At 35.4% G+C, this 14,529-nt stretch overlaps 1 protein-coding gene and 1 pseudogene across 3 annotated transcripts in view; both read left to right on the forward strand.

The window, feature by feature from the left end:
- LOC149884326 (uncharacterized) overlaps positions 1-14,529 on the forward strand; it is a 395,582-nt pseudogene that overhangs the window by 361,072 nt on the left and 19,981 nt on the right.
- Positions 1-14,529, forward strand: part of LOC145191573 (receptor-type tyrosine-protein phosphatase S-like) — a 49,501-nt gene that overhangs the window by 18,883 nt on the left and 16,089 nt on the right. The window lies entirely within an intron of this gene.

Consider the following 14,529-nt stretch of genomic DNA (forward strand, 5'->3'; position numbering starts at 1 on the left):
GTGACCGCAATAAGACGTGTTTCCAAATTGAACCCTTTCACTGTTGTAAAAGACAGGGCTTTTCAAATAGTCAACGAGCTCGACGAGAGGTGGTTGAGCGTAAGAGTCAAAGCTGTATTTTTTGTCTCCGTCTTTGAACCAACACACCCAATGAAACCCATCTGTGCTTGAATCCCCCGTGTTGACAATTCCACATTCTTTTTTTCTTGGCTTTTTTGGCAACGCGTCTCTGACAAAAACTCTTCGAAAGTTTTTTATTTTTAGTTTTTTTGCTGCTTCCATCAACTGAATAGTGGATAAAGCCTCGTTTGGTAAAACAATTCCCTCCACATTTATTTTTTTGTTTCTCATTTTTTTTTATTTTGTTATTTTTTTAAATTTGTTTCTCCTCACCTTTATCACTTACCTTTTTTAATTTGTAGTGACCATAAGCCAACGTGTGTATTCCATCTTCCAAAATGATCCTTTTGTCGTCGTTAGAGCTGAGTGCGACTTTGTTGATTTCTTCGGTGTAGACATCGTGATGATGAGATCGTAAGACGCTTATTTTTCTGAGCTGTTTTTCTTTTGTCATTAAGCATTCTTTATAATCTTGATGAGTGATGTGCTTTTCAACAACACATTTCTGAATTCCTTTGCATTTTTTGTGTTCTTCTTTTTCATTAAAGACCTCATAAGAGTAGAGCTTAGGACGAAGCCCAACAAACTCTTTAATTTGCTTACCTCCTGTTTCATCCTTAAACTTACCGATAACCTTTTTATTTTTAAACCCAACGTCAAATGCAAAGTTTTGAACGGCAGGATGATCTTTCGCGAATTCGCTCGTGTCAAACTTGCTTTCAACGTCATCAGCAATGTCTTTGTAAAAGTCTTCCGTTTCTATTTCATAAAAGAGCGAATCAGTATCAGTCATGAGTAATTTCAGCTTATCCCCGTATTTAGGTTTCATGTAGTCGTAGTGATGTTCATACATGAGGGTTTTGCTGATGTCTAGGATGCTCATTCCCAAGAAAACAGGTTTGTCGTAAAAAACAAATGCCTTTTCCATGTGAACCGCGATTAAGTTTTCATCAAAAATGGTGTTTCGTTTATATTTAATTTTTTTAGATAATTTTATAGCTTCTTTTCTCGTGGTAATGAGTCTAACATCAACGCGTTTTAGAATATTCTCCATGGTTTTCCCAAAGACAGAGTTGTTCATGAGTTTGAAAAATTCTTTATCAGATTCGTTTGTAGCTTCTTTTCTCTTATCGGTGTTGAGATCAATATACTTTTTAATGAAAGGTTCTTCTTCAAAGGTGATACCTCGATGAATTTTTGTAGTGATCAACCCCATTCGTTCATAGAGTTTTAGGTTTTCATGGTGAATGACATATTTTTCTTTGTTGTTTAAATTGGGAACTAACTTTTCCACTTTTCCAACGAGCATTCTTTCAGGAGCTAAAGGGTAATCATTGTGTAAATCGTGAAGACTTTCAGGATAATCTAAATCGACTTCGAGAATGCAAGGCACGGATTTCCAATTTAAAAGTTCATCCTCAGTCATCCATCTAAATCCTCTAACTGGAAGAGGTTTGCTCATAGCATATCCATAAAGATTATTGGCGTCTAAATATTGAAGGAATTTCGAAGGTTCTGAAGGTTTATAATCATCACTCATGTATTTGTTGTTAGCAGTTCCATATCGATTGGAGATCATGCATATTCCACCGCGTATTCCTTTTCGAAACATGTTGAGCATATCAATATCAGTTATAAGCTCTATTACCACTTCAGTTTTCTTTAGCATAGCATCCCAAGCCAAACCAGGGGAGGTGTAATACCAAGCAGGATCAAGACCGTAATGTTCCATACAAGTGTCTCTAAAAGTTTCAAAAGCATCTGCCAGTATCAACACATCCGACACGTTGTACAAATCGTGATAATCTCTGAACGTTTTGCATTGAAACGTGTTCCAAACCTTTTGCGCATGCGCGTATTCTTCATCGCTTATTCCCTCGTGTCTAAGTTTTGAGAAAAACGCTTCTTTTGGCGGTAATTGCGTTTCTTGAAATTTATCGAATCCGTCCACCCAATCGTAAGGGTACACGCCTTTTTTACAAAGCAAATTAAATTTTTTACCTTTAAAATGCAATGCAAGGCTTTTAAACTGCTCTGGCTTTAAATTTTTAGACAAAGTATCCAAACTGAAGGAAAGGAATTTAAAGCTGTCGATGAACCTCAATTCAATTTTTTTGTTTTTTGGTTTTCCATCTTTTCCAATGTACTCTCCCACTTTGATTTTTTTCGAGAAACTGATATATTTTTCTTCATTGTTGGATATACAAGTGATTTTTCCACCTAATTTCTTGATGAACAAATGAGCGTCGTATCCAGACAAGTTATGAAAGACAACAGGAATGAATTTTGGAACTTGAAATTTTTTATTGCAATCGTCGTGAGCCGCTCCTCGATATTTTCCAGTAAAATGACAGTGATCGTGTACTTTGTCGTCTTTGAGATTTTTATTGCAAATGTGGCAAACTGTTGCGGATTTGAAATTATTTTCGTCCTCTTTTGTCAAAACCATCTTTTTTTTCTCGATTTTTCCGAAAATTTCTTTTATTTCTTTTTCCAAACTTTCGACAAAAAATTGAGCCACGTCTTGGTTCTCGTTTGACGATTCGGAAATGGATGGTTCAACATCATAAACGGTTTCATCAAAACATTTGATGTAATAGGAAAAGGAACATGGAATGTGTCTTTGAAACTTTTTTGTGTAAGACTGGTTTGAGTTGGGAGCGCACGAGTCTATCGGCTTGATAAAGCTTTCAAAGTCAGCATATACGATAAATGGAACCCTCATTGACTTTCCGATGCCTTTAAACTGAAGAGTTGCACCCTTTTTAGGAAGTTCAATTCTCATTGGCGCGTTTTTATAACAATCTTCTCGATGTTTTTGAAGCTTTTCTTCTTGATCATAACGTTGAAGACACCTTCTGCAAAAGTGTTGTTTTCTTTTACCTTTTGATGCTGAGGAGCCGGCAAATCGACTGAAACTATTAATGAGACAGTAATGTTCTGTGTCTTCGTTTTTAATATACAGCAAATCAACATTATGCTTTCGATCTAGAAAGTCAGATACTTTCAAAGGGTTGGGTTTTTTATTTTCATACTCAAAAACGTTGATGCTAATGTCTGGATTATTTTTTTCAAACTTGGTAATTTTATGGTAATTCACAGGAAACTCCATTCCTTCCCAATTCAGCTCTTTTGACTTTTCAATCAAGTCTTCATCAATTCTTTCGTTGTTTTTATTTTTCAGATTCAACGCTCTGGTAACTGACCATTTAAAGCACTGATTGTCGTTGTTTTTCATGTTGATGATTGCCTTTTTGTCTTTTAGATCGTCAGTCAGCTCAATGTAGGATCCACCGCTGAGAGGTGTGTAATCGATAAAGTTTATATCCATTCTTAAAATCTTAGATAGGGTGCTATTAGAACCTAAAGCATTGTATTTGACACTACTTTCCAAGACTTTTTCTTCCATCTCACCCATGAGTTCTCTTACATCTGTAGCTGCTCGAATAATTTCCGAGCTGGATGAAAAGCTTGCTTCCCGAGTCACTTCTTCACCAGTCATGATGCTTACAGATTTCATTTCGCACGTTAAAATAATTCTTACTTTTGTATTCCTTTCTCCTTCCATGGTTTGAATGGCAGACTCTCTTACCAAATTAAAAAAGGATGCAATGTCTTGATATTGAGAAGAAGGCTCGTAAGAATATAACCTAACAGTACTACCCAACGCGTTTTCAGTCAACTTGAATTTTATTTTATAAGGCTTTGGCAAGGGTTGTTTATACACTGTTTTTAATACAAGTGATTTGATAGACTGTATCTTTTTATCGATTTGTTCCGCTGATTCGTTTACCTTCTCCTTGACTACTTCAGGAACGTAGGGTTCTATCCAATCTTTAACATCATCAAACTTAGTTTTAACATACGACGCTACACTTTTTGCAGCTGCCTTCAGACTTGAAAAAAATGAAGGTCTCGGTGGAATGACTGGTTTTGGTAGGATGACAGGTGATGAATCTAAAACCGGTTCATCAAGGATGTGTTTTTGCAAATGAATTGGTTTCGGAGCAATAGGAGGCTTTACCACAGGTCTTGGTGGAATGATTGCTGGTTTCGGAGCAATAGGAGGTTTTATCACTGCAGAAGGAACAATCCTTACTTTTGTTGGCTTTATTGAAACTTTTGCCGGCTTTATTGAAACTTTTACAGCTGGCCTAACAAACCTCACCACGGTAGCATTAACAGGCAAAGGTCTTGCCTCAGTCGTTCGTCTACGAAGAGCAGCAGGAGCAGAGACAACTCTAGGAGGCTGCAAAGCCATTATAAGTTCCCCCTTTCTCATTTTAGAATACCCTCTTATTTTTTGTCCTTTAGCAATTTCTTTTAATTCTTTCAACGTTTTGTTTTCCATTTTTATTACAGCAAGAAATTTATTTAACCCAAAATCATTTTTCTAATATTTTTATTTCTTTTCAATTCTCTGAAAAAAGAATTGAAAAAATTTTTTAAATCCGCGTGCGGATTCATGGAAATTCTTCGAATTTTTACATTTCTCACGGACTTTTTCTTTCAAGCTTTTCCGAATTTAAAATTTCAATCTTTATTCCATCTTCCACTTTTCCATTTCGACGTTCTAAATATCTCCATCCATGTCCTGTCTTTTTCATTGCTTTGTAAAGGGATTTGTATTCAGTCACTTCCCCGGTTTCCATATTGGTTGTTTTCACAGACACAGGCTTATTTCGAATTGAAGCAAGTCTCTCGTATTTTGGATCGATCGGTTTTTTTTCCGTTTTCTCATTTTTCATTTTTATTTCTTTTTTTGGTCGACCCACTGACCTGTGTTCTTTTACACCTTTCAAAAGCGAATCTTTACTTATTAGATTATTCTCAATCGCAATCATCATCAAAGGCAACAATTTGTTTGAGGTTAATGTGATTCCATTTTCCATAAGCAAATTTTTCAGATAATTTTTTGTATATCTCATGTTTTATTTTTAAAAAGAAAAATATTTTTTTAAATCATTTTTGTTAAGAATCTCATGACTGTCTTTCAAACCTAATAAACAAGGGTCATGTTGGTTCCGTTGGAATCGAATTTGATCAATCTGTCTGAAACGATCACTGCAAAAATAACGGTGTTTTCTGGTACTGCTGTTCGAAATTTGAGGTTGACCACCAATTCTGCCGTTTCAGAAACAACTCTTTCTTTTTGCTTGCTAATGTCTACAAAAAATCAACGGAAACAAATTTTTATATTCAAGCAGAGACAAACCAGATTGACAAACAAGTTCGTTTGTACCATAATATTTATCGTCAAAAGAGAACGCGTCAGAATGGGCCATGGTAATTTTCTTTTCTCCAAAATTCAAATCGTAATTGTAATTTGGATATTTTATTCCATTGACGGTTACGAAAAAATTGCTGACATCACAATGGTTGAAAATGGCTGGATTTACAATTTGACTGGAATTCTTGTTTGTCTGAAGTCCAAACACGATATATCTCGGAACGCTTTTGTCTATGATTCTTCCAAGAGTCCAAGTAAATTCTGTAAGACCAGCAGGAATAACCTGTCTTTCGACTTTGTTTGACTTATAAGCTACTGGGACGGAAATTTTACTCGCCATTAATTTCAAGAATTCGGATTTCTTCGAAACATCCAACTCAATTCTAGGCATAAAAAGTCTGAATTTTTTAAGGTCGATCATTCCTGCGGCAACAGTCTCGGCTCTGTAAATGGCGTCGTCGTATTCTTTTTTTGCAAAGGTAATGATGTGTCTGAATCCATAAACGACTTTGTCGTAAGTTTCGCAAAAACCAAAAATGTGTTTTAATGGTATCTTGAACGAAAATGCGCCAATGGATGTCGTGTCTGCAAACAAGTGGTCTCGCCTTACAACAAATCCTGAATTTCCGGTGGCGCTTGAAGTGTCTTTATACCACATTTGCTTCAAACCATCTGCAAGCTGAAAACCAAAAGGGTATTTCAACAATCCAAGCATGGTTGTTCCTTGACCTGGATACATGACTCTTTCCACTTGTTGTCCTGATAAATCATAGGTGACATCGCTGAACAAATACATGATGGCGTTGTTTATCAGAGCAATGTTGTCTGTTGCTGTGTATGCAGTTCCATCCGCTTTTTTGAGAACCCCTTCAACGAGGATGTAAGCTTCAGACGGAACTGTTTGCACAGATTGACAATCAATTTCAAAAATGATCTCTGCTGAAGAATTTAAATCGAGGTTTGTTGGGTGGTACTCGAAAAAATCAACTTTTTCAATTCCAGTGTCATACTTTGGCATTTCATCAACTCTTAATCTATCGGTGTTTATCATTTTTAAAATGAGAAAAAAAATTTATGACATTTTTGATTTGTTAAAATAATTAAGCAATCAAAAGCCCGCTCCCCATTTTAACGAGATCTTGGATTCTAACCGCGTTCTTTTTCGTCATTTTCTTTTTCACTTGAATGGAAGAACCAAACATTTTTTTATGCAGCTCTTCCATTGGATTAATATACGGATCAGTCTTTGCCGCTTCGTTTACAATCGTGGTGAGTATTTGGTTTGGATTCACTGTTCCTGTCTTGGCGTAAACTTTTTCAAGCGCTTTTTTTCCTTTGTCGATGGCAACGTCTTTAGCAGTGGATATAGCTGAAGAGGCTAATTCTTTTCCAGCAGATTTGGCGGCTGTGATTGCTTCTCTTCCAATTTCGCTTGCTGCTGCTTTTCTCAATAAATGAAGAGACGATCGTGAAGCATTTGTGGCTGCCATTCTCCTCAAAAAATTTTTAATCGCGTCCATGATTCCTCCACCTCCAACGACGTTCTTTTTAAAATATCTTCTGTTGTTCACAATAAGCATTTTTTTAAAATGAGAAAATATTTTTTTAAATCCTTTGGCTTCATGGAAATTCTTCGAATTTTTAAATCCGTTCTCACGACTCGATGTATTTTTGAATCGCTCTGTATTCTTCTTTGTTAATTTCTCCCTGTCTCAAAAGCTCGTCACAAATGGCTACGGCTTCGTTTCTCGATGCTATATTTCCAGCATGTCCTGCGGCGATGCTCAAGTTAAGCCTTTGCGTAAGCACATTCGGATCGCTCGGAAGAATGATCACTCCTCGACCTTTTCTTCCACTCGTTAGTGTGTAATTTTTTTTCCAAATTCCTGAAACAATCGTTTTCCACTTATGACCTACCGAAGCTCTTGGCAGGGTTGGTCTCCCTTCTTTCTCCATTGCATGCGTTTCAACGAGTATTTTTTCATAATTTTTCATGTCCTCATCCGTGTATTTGTTTTTATCAGGCTTGGATCTTGTGATCAACTCCCAAAGACCTGTCGTCCCCTCGTACTTTTCTCCATCAATAATAACGTCGTTATTGTCGATAAAAATTTCTTTGTCTCCAATAAACATTTTTCCGCGTTCTTTTGAGTGAATTCCAAACACTCTGTCTGCTTCAGTTTTTTTGGCTGCATATTTGGATAAATATTCCAAAGCAATATTTCCAACATTCATTTTTCCAAAAGTTTTATCACTTTTTGAACTTTCAAAAGACGTCTCATTTTCTGGATAAGTCAAAGCCAGTGGAGTGTTTTCAACCTCTCAGTATGCAATGCTTTTTAGTTCGTTTTTTATATTTTCATTGCTCTCAATCAGAGGCTTAAAAAACTTGCTCAAATCAGTCTGATAATTTGCATCTGAAATGTTGGTGTTGAGACTCTCATTGTAAAGCTTTTCTCTATTAGCTCTATATTCTCTCAAAATCTCATCTCGCTTTTCAGGATCTTGTATTCTAAAAAAAGACATTTTTAGAATACGGAGAAAAAAACTTAAAACAAAAACTAGATTGCGTTTACGATTTCTTAAATCCGCACGCGGATTCATGGAAAAATATTAGTTTTTCTTGAACAGGTTGTTGAATGCTTTTATCGCGTCTTCTCTTCCTTTTTGGATCAACGACTCTTTAGTCAATTCGTCAATGGCGCTTTTTGTCTTGGTACGGATTTCTTCACTCATGGCTTTGAATTTTTGAAGCTCGCTGAGAATGAGTTCGTACTCGGAATCACTCACAAATCCATCCATGAGAGATTTTGAAATTTGGTCACTAATCGTATTCAATTTTGACTCGGAAAGAACTTTCAATTTTTCGTGCTTTTCAGCCTTTAGCATCATTTTTTTGTTCTGATGATTTCCGAAAATGGATAAAGCTCCCAATACAACAGCAACCCCTTCACACGCAATCGAAACTGGAGTGGCAACGACGGTTGATAAAAGTGCAATCCCTGTAACCCCTAAACCAATGCATACCGTTTGTAATCCGTCGTCGGTGAAACGAATTATTTTTGCCGCTCGATGGTATTTTTTACTCAAAGCCATTCGTTTCACTTTTTCATCCTCTATTTCTTTTTGGATCTCGCTTATTTTTTGAAGCCGGTAAATATGTCCTCCATCTGATGGTGCCGTTGGAAGAACTGGATAAATTTTTTCAGTGTTTTTGATTATCTCCATCTTTTTAACAAAGACACATTTTTTTTAATTCGAATCGATGTAGTTTATTTTACAAAGCTTTTCACCTTTTTTAACGATGACTTCCTGGTTGTTATAATTGTGTATGGTCATAACTATGTCATCCACAGACTCGGAAAAAATAGCATCGTTTTTGAAATAATTCAATTGGTTGCTTATTTTATCCATCAAAGTGATGACAGCAATTCCTTTGTCTAATTGTAAACCTACAGACAACGATATCTGCTTGTGAGATACAGGAGGAAATTTAATGTCTTGTTGAGCAAAAATCTCGTGCTGTCTGTAGGTGTTGAAATAGGTGGGATAATCCAACTTTTTCTTTGTTACAATAATGTTTTTCATATTTTTTCGTTCCAACTCTTTGATTCTATCCTCTAAATGACTCAGTTGGAAATTAAAATTGTAAATCTCTGCTGAGGCACTGTTTTTAAGCAACTTGTGTGGGGCATGCATTTTTTAATATGAAAATAAAATGTTTTAAGTCGTTTTATTTTCAGTTTTTGTGCTTTTTACATTTCCTCGTCAGAATCCATTTCTCCCAAATCCAAGTTTTCACACATCATGATGCTATGAGGTAAAGATGCATTTTTTACGATGATGGCTTCGGACAGTTTAACTTGAATAGACACAATCGAAGGTCCAATATACACCCCCTCAATTCTAAGTCCTCCAATAGCATAACATCTTTGGTTGATAAAATCATGTCCAGAAGATAAGACCAAATTTTTATTATTACGTTCTCCTTTGACTCCATTTTTTATATCAAGAGCTGTTTTCTTTCTATGAAATGTAGAAGTAATGAATATTTCGTCTTCATTTTTAGATCCTTCAGATTCATGAAAATTCTTCGAATTTTTAGTTATATACATTTTAGCATAAAACACTGGCGCTGCAACAGCATGGCCAGCTTTATATTTTAAAATACTCAATTCGTCTGAATTAATTTGCTTTCTTCTTCCTCCCTTTTTAAGTTTGGATGACAATTTATCTACTTCACCTCTAATAAACAAAGTAATCTTTTCCATTGTGCTAATAAACTTTTCTTCTTCTTCTGTCTTTCCCTTTTTAGCATCAAAGCAAACAAAAGACATGGAATAACCATTCAGTTTTTGTGTTGCTGGATCTTTATTCTCACACACACCATACGAAAATAATGTAGGTGTTCGTAATACAAGAGGTCCATCTCCAGTTGGATAAGAATATTTTACTGACACTTTTTGATAGACTACTGGTTTTGTTGCTGCGTAAATTTCTCCAACTGATAATTTGCTCTCATCAAAATTTTCAATTGTAATAAAATTCATTTCTTTTCTATATACAAGATTTTTATTTAACTCAAAATAAAAATTTTTTCACTTCTTTATTATCCTAACCCTTTGACTAAGGAATTAACTTTATCATCATTTGAGTTATTTCACTCATTTTACGACAGCAAAACTTCAAGTTAATCTTGGTTGTTCTCAATTTCATATTTTCTCTATCCCAACGATAATCGTCTTGTACTTCTAAATAATCATCAACCAATTTTTCTCCTAAATAATTCATCTTTTTAAGGATATCATTCATATCATCTAAATTCTCTGCTGCATACATACTACAACGTAATTCATTCAACAACAATTGATACCTAGACATGAACATATACAAATCATTATCTCTCATACGCTTATACATTGCAATTTCAGACACATTTATTAATTCAATCATCTTATTCATTTCTTTTCTATATGCAAGATTTTATTTAACTCAAAATCAAAAATTTTTTTTCTTGCCATACAAAACGACGCGACTATTTTTGCAAACGTATCAATTCTTCATTATTCACCCAAGAGTTGAATGAATCTGGATATCCAAACCATTTGACTAAAGATCTGTTCTTTTGCTTTCGAATGACTTTTTCAATTCTGAATATGTCTTGAGCTGTCTTTTGCATCTCCTGTTCATAAAACGTACCTTTAATTTCTTCACCGTTAGCATCAGCGATTTTATACGTGGGTGGATTCGTATGCTGAACTTTTGACACGGTAAAAACCTCTTCAGTCCATCTCGGTGTATACCCCTTTTCAAAATGAGACTTCTTTTTTACGATCCTCACTTTGTCTCCCATTGAAAATTTTGGTTCTGCTCTTTCTGTTTGCGTCTTTCCATTCAGGTTCATCCAAACCCTATATTTATTCTTTTTATCCCTGGCTTCCACTGGAGTCATTTTGATAGAAGAGTGTTTGGCGTTGTTATAATTTTTCACCATTTCATCTAATACGTCAATGTATTTATTGGTATTGTTGGCTGAAAAATATTTAAACATTCTCTCTTTCATCGTTCTATTCCATCGCTCGACAACAGAACTTTTTTCCTCGTTTTCAGTGGAATACAATTTCACTCCCAACGCTTTCACATGCTTGTTATAAAACTCTTTACCTTTATCCACCCACATCTTTGTACACCTTCTCTCCTCAAATATTTTTCTTAGAGCGTTAGCTACATCAACTCCAGTTTTACTCTTTAACGGAACAATCCATCCATACTTTGAAAACACGTCGATCACCATGAGCAAATATTTTACCCCGTTGTTGAATTTTGAAAACGATTGCATGTCAACCAAATCTGCAGCCCATATTTCATCCATGTCGTTCACAAACACTTTTCTTCTTTTAAAATGATGAATGACTGGTTTATGAAGCTCGTTTGCAAGTTGATCCGTCCATTTCAGGTTCTCCGGTGCTTTTTTTTTGCAGATACACCTAATCCAAATTTAGCTTTGGCTTTGATGATGGGAGTGATCAGTTTTCTTTCGTTTATCTCTTTTTGAGTAGGGTTTGGAATGGAGTTCATTTCTTCAAGCATCATTTGATCTGCCAAATTTCTGCTTTGAACGTCGTTTAAATATTTATAAGCTAAATCATGATGGTATGCTGCATTGTCCACTCGATCTACCGGTTTGCTCCACTCTTGATACATGTCTGTGGATGTGAGTCTTTTGTCCAAGTTTGTGCCAGGTCCTGCAAAATTCATTCCTGGAATGTGCATTTCTCCTGGAAATTTTGCCCATGGAAGCTTTATTTTTTTTGAAAAATTGTTAATCGTTTCCACCAAGTCTCCTCCTTTTACCGTATGCGAAGATGATCCTTTGAGCGCATACGAAGAAGCAAACTTACATTTGGTTGTTCCGCAAACGTTGCAAACCCCTTTAACCATATGCCGGTTGTTTTTTGTGATTTCGTTTCTCAAATGATTCGTTTCTGTTTTCCTTTTGCATTTAACACAGTACATTTTATTTAAAAAAAATATTTTTAAACTAAAAATGGAAGTGTCTGATTTGTCATGGAATATTGGAAAAATCAAAACAAACAACAACAAGCTTTTACCGAGAAGCATTCGAGGAATCATCGTTGGGAAATCCGGATGTGGAAAAACAACGTTGCTTCTCAATTTATTGCTTAGACCTGGATGGTTGGATTATAACCATTTGCAAGTTTTTGGAAAATCTCTTTTCCAACCCGAGTACAAAATACTAAAAAGTTCGTTCGAAAAAAAATTGCCAAAAAAAATAATTCTCGACTTGTTCAAGGTACAAACCGAAATTGAAAAATTGAAACTAGATCCTGAATGCGTTATCAACGATCTTTCAAAAAATTTTTCCGAAACCGAGGGCATGGAGTGTGAATTTTTTGAAACGGCTGACGATGTGCCTAATCCTGAAGATCTTGATTCATCCAAAAACAATTTAATGATCTTTGACGATTTGCAACTTACCAAACAAAACAAATGTGAAAAATATTACATCCGAGGAAGACACTCTAACGTCGACTGCTTTTACCTCGCTCAAAATTATTTCATGCTCCCAAGACAAACGATCAGAGAAAACACCAATTTTATCTGTCTCTTTCCTCAAGACTTAAAAAACATTAACCACATTTATCAAGATCACGTTTCGAGTGATATGGGAAAAAAAGAGTTTGAAAAGTTTTGTAGGCATTGTTGGTCTGAACCTCACGGATTTGCGGTGATTGATTTGTCGTCAAAAAAGGACAATGGAAAATATCGAAGCGGATTTGACACTTTTTATTTTCCAAAAGAAACCATTTAAGAAATCGTAGATTTCCATGGATTCAAAGAATCTAAAATTTCACTTGTGAAATTCCATGAATCCGAAGGATTTAAAAAAAAATGTTACATAATAAAAAAATGTCAGGCATAACCATCGACGTGGACGGAAATTCCAACGTAATCATAACAGAATTTTTAGACAAAATCGTTTTTGACAAAGGAAAAACTTATGAAATGGCTTTTCTAGGTCTTGAGACGTACAACAGCTTTCCAAACATCATCAGCAAAAACAATTCTTTCCGGTATAGCATGAACAACGGAACCCATTGGGAAAACGTCGTCATTCCAGACGGAAGCTACGACATCAAAGACATCAACAATTATTTACAAAAGACCGTCTCAAACACAATAAAAAATAATGCGTCTCAAAGCGCCAGCTACGTCACAGCAAATAAAATCAGCTACTCTCCCGATAACATAAAAATAGGATCCAATTTAAACACTTTAAAATCAACCATCACACTTGGAATGAATTATTTGATGGATTTGAACGTGGAAAACAGCATCGCATCAGTTTTAGGATTTACAAAAAGACAATTGGACTCCAATTCGGAATACGAGTCTGACGATATTGTTAGAATTTCAAGCATCAACACGATCAGAATCCTCAACAACGTCATCGGGTCTGCTTACGTCAACGGATCCCAACTCAATTGCATCTACTCTTTTTATCCAGCTGTTGGTCCTGGTTTTAAAATCATCGAAAGACCAACTCATTTGACTTACCTCCCTGTCAAAGTCCCAGAAATTTCCACAATGATCACTCGCGTTGTCGATCAAAATGGAAATTTGGTTGATTTTCGTGGAGAGGAGATTACGATCCGTTATCACATTCGAGAAGTGAAATAAATATTTTTTCTCACATTTAAAAATGAGCAAATATGTTAGTGTTAAATTAAATGTGTCTCAGGGACAGATTGAAAAAATAAAAAAATCAATGATAGCAGGTAAACCTGTGAGCATCCGTATTTCAAAAGATGATTTTAACGGAAACGACGTTTTACTTGTAACACAAAATCAACATCGAAAACTTTTGGACGCTCTCCATCGAGGAGTTGGAGTCACCATTAAAATGAGCAAAACCCAATTGGAACATAACGCAAATGTGAAAGGAGGATTTATTGGAGCCCTTCTACCTTTATTGGGTATGTTGGGTAGTACACTTGCAACAAGAGTAGTTCCAGCTCTTGCCACCGGATTGTTAGCAGGTGTAGGATCTTCTGCAGGTTCTGCTATGGTTGATAAAATTGCAGGAAGAGGTATCGTTTATTTGAAAAAGAATGGAAATGGAATGAAAATGGGAACGCACAGAGGAAACGGATTATTTTTAACACCCTGGCCTAAAGGAGGATCATTCAAAGACGGAGTTTACGTTAAAAGCGGAAGAGGATATGAATCTATCGGAGCTGGTTTGCTTCTCGGACCAAACTCTCCATTCTCAAGCATCCCTTTTTTAAATTTAATTTTGTAAATTATACAGTGAAAAAAAATTTTTATTTTGACTTAAATAAATTTTTTCTTGTTATAAAAATGAGTATTACAGAACAAGAAGAATTTGAGGAATTCCTTTACAGCGAACTACAGGAAATAAACACTTTTGATCCAGAATTACACAGAATAGCCATACAATTCCACGATGATAATCACAAAAAAAGAATTGATGAAAATTATATTAATAAAATTAAAAAATTAAATACCTTACCCATTCATACCAATACTAAACTCTTACTACGACATGGATTTGAAGAACAACGACAAAAACAACATGCGAAAAGAATTAGAGAAACGCGAAGAGAAAAATATAAACATCTTTTTCTTATACCCGT

This window comes from Hydra viridissima, unplaced genomic scaffold, assembly GCF_058129835.1.
Source record: "Hydra viridissima isolate aposymbiotic clone 2 unplaced genomic scaffold, HvirCarnegie_v1 scaffold_9, whole genome shotgun sequence".
Taxonomy (NCBI): Eukaryota; Metazoa; Cnidaria; class Hydrozoa; order Anthoathecata; family Hydridae; genus Hydra; species Hydra viridissima.